Consider the following 3,147-nt stretch of genomic DNA (forward strand, 5'->3'; position numbering starts at 1 on the left):
GAAAGTACGAATGTACGAAAGTACAATATAATGACCCTCAGGTAAACAAATCTGTTAAGGATATACAAAACCACTGGCCAACGATATTTCACAAAAGCTGCCTGTACGATCATTTTAACACAATAATGCAGCTTGGTGTTTAAAATTTCAAGTCAAACTTTGAATCATCTAAAGCCAAAATAAGATCGTTTTTTTAAATTCAAAGTGAAAAGGACGAACTTATTTTCATTGCTATTTCGAAATACTTCAAGGAGAAGGACGAGCTCCTTTTTTAATTTTATAGGGTATATAAATATACTTACATATGTACATATTCTTGTAAAAGACTTTGATAATTACTTTATCCATTGTTTCAGTTTGGGACGACAATTGAAGAAGTTAAAAATTACATAAAAGAGCCAACTACCTGGATTTCTATTATTGGTAAATATTACATAAGGGAGAGAGGAGTATATACCTACTCTTCCATCATTACTTTTATCCTCAATGCTTTGCATATATTCTTTAATACCAAATTTTTTTCTAGATACATCCCCAGAAGACGCTCTTCAAAATATATCGTTTATTTTTTTTTTAAAGAGAGATTACTTTTAAAGATAAGAATGGAAATTTAATTGATTTATTATTGCAGCTGCTTTGCTATTATTACATATTGAATATCGAATATCATAAAAATATATCGCAAACATGTGAATTTTTAATGCGATTTTTTTTTAAGTTCTATCCATCTCAAATACGAGGCAAAAAAGCATATTAATAATTTAAGAAAAATAAATACATTGATGCGAAAAATTGATGAACAAACATATGTAAATTAAATTTACATCTCCAAAAGACGTTCTTCAAAATATATCGTATATTTTTTTTGAAACAGAGATTACTTTTAAAGAAAAGAAAATTGTTTTTATGTTCTATCCATCTCAAAAACGAGGCAAAAGAAAGCATATTAATAATTTAAGAAAAATAAATACGTTAACGCGAAAAACTAATGGACATACATATGTAAATTAAATTTAAGCTTTTTTTATACATACATACAGCAGCGGTCAAAATAATAGCAGCAAAATTCGAAATGATGTTGTTTGAAACTCCTGTTTATTTATTTATTTTTAATAAATTTGCTTTAAAATATAGTTCGATCAACAACAGAAACCACAGAAATAAAAGTTTCAAAAATTTCACAAAGTTCACATAAATGAATGAAACTTCAAAAAATTTTCCTCAAAATTTTAGACTTCTTATTTAGAATATCAAACAACATCATTTTTAATTTTACTGCTATTATTTTTACCGCTGCTGTTAGTACTATAAATGAAATAAATAAATATTTTAATTGAAGAGAGAATTAAACAAGATTTTGGCTATTATTTACGGAAAACTAAGCACCTAGTGTGTAAAAGATAAGCAATTAGTGTGTAAATATAAACATCTAGTGTTTAAACTATTAGGCATCTAGTGTCTAAACTTTTGAACATTTATTGCGTAAAATTCTACAAAAGATGTTTAAAATAATAGTTGTGTAATTTTAGACAATTATAGTCGGTATGTGTTGCCTACCATTATCGACGTAAATTTGCCAAAAATGGTTTAGAGTGTAGGGACGTAATATTATCCACATGCACTTTGTAAAGGCTTTCAGAGCTACCAGGAGGGATGTAAGAAACGCAAACGAACAGCTGTCCAAAAGCGCCACGAATACGAATTCAATGGTCAATAAGAGAGTCCTGATTATCCAAGATTTTATATGAAGCACGATATTTACAGTGGACAGCGATAAGGACACTAGGGGACAACCCGTTTTTACAGAGTCGCTGTCTTTACGAAATACATCGTACAGTTTAAGATCAAAATATTCCTGGTCATAAAAGTCTGCGTTGAGCCTAGGGTCTACTATAACAAAGATGTCGCAATCTTGGTGCGAGCACATCATGCATACGGAATTGGCTTTAGTTCTGAGGCCAGAAACATTATGAAAATAAATTTTAAGATTTTGAGACGATTTACGAAAGTAAGAGGTACGATTAATTACGAGACCAAGTATGGATCTCCGGACTTTTGAAAAAAACTAAACGGCCGTACACTGACATTGGCTGGCCAGACATTAGGGGATAGAAGCTTCTCGTAATAGGATTAGTCTCCGAAGTTTAAAATTAATTTTCTTAAGAGTACTTACAACGACCTCTTTCTTGACTAACCTAAAACAAGCAAGCAAACTCTGTCTATCCGGTTGCTTATTAACATAATCAACAATATTTTATTTTTAATATTTTTATTTTTTTATTTTTTTTATTGAGCTTTGTACCACGATTGTTTATTAGGAAAAATTGAAAAGCGTCAGAAGCGTTAACCATTGAGCTATGTACATCCCGTAAACTCTTGTTGCTAATTCATTTTCCTTATTCAACCAACTACTATCAAGTGCAGCTGATTTGCCGCTATTTAAAGTCGACAGCGTGGTTGTTGTTGTCAATTCTATACATCCATTTGCTTATTTCCGCGCAGAGAGCAGCGGGGTCGGACGCTGCTACGTCTGGGTTAAAATGGCGCAAATCAGTCTGGTGAGCTGCTACCTGTCTCCAAACGACACAGTCCCTGTCTTCAGGGGAAAGCTCGAAGACCTTGAAGACGAATTGCGCGATATAACCGGCCACATAATTGTTGCTGGAGATTTCAACGCAAGAGGCGTGGAATGGGGTATGCCCCAAACAAACACCAGGGGAAGACTGGTCCTTGAAATGGCAGCCCGCATTGGCCTGACCATCATCAACACCGGAACGACCCCTACATATCGAAGGCCGGGTTTTGGATACTCTATCCCTGACATAACCCTGGTCTCAGAAAGCCTTCTTCGAAGGGCTGACGGATGGAGAGTGATGGAAGACCTGAGTGGTAGCGACCACAACTACATCACCTTCCAAGTCACTGACATCACGCGAGGGCAAACACGTAGTATCCCTCGCAGGAAACCAGGATGGAACCCGTCTAGGGTCGATGTTCGCAAGTTCGATACGTCACTCCTAGCAGATTCCCAAGGCATTTCACCCACAACGGGAGAGATCCACAACAGGGAGTCTTGTACAAGTGGTGATTAGGAATCTATCGCTGCATTCACCGGGCATGCAAAGCCTCAATGCCACAGAGGAGAGC

The 3,147-nt window shown here is 35.0% G+C and overlaps 1 protein-coding gene and 1 long non-coding RNA gene across 3 annotated transcripts in view; one reads left to right on the forward strand and one right to left on the reverse strand.

Moving 5' to 3' along the window:
• Positions 1-3,147, reverse strand: part of hyd (E3 ubiquitin-protein ligase hyd) — a 534,145-nt gene that overhangs the window by 502,695 nt on the left and 28,303 nt on the right. The gene's annotated exons all lie outside the window — the stretch shown is intronic.
• LOC108364197 (uncharacterized) lies at positions 56-590 on the forward strand. Its single transcript, XR_001847718.1, has 3 exons — positions 56-284; positions 357-423; positions 527-590. It is a non-coding gene; the product is annotated as an uncharacterized LOC108364197 (long non-coding RNA).

This window comes from Rhagoletis zephyria, unplaced genomic scaffold, assembly GCF_001687245.7.
Source record: "Rhagoletis zephyria isolate East Lansing unplaced genomic scaffold, Rhagoletis_zephyria_1.1 Rzeph_scaffold_00030, whole genome shotgun sequence".
Taxonomy (NCBI): domain Eukaryota; kingdom Metazoa; phylum Arthropoda; class Insecta; order Diptera; family Tephritidae; genus Rhagoletis; species Rhagoletis zephyria.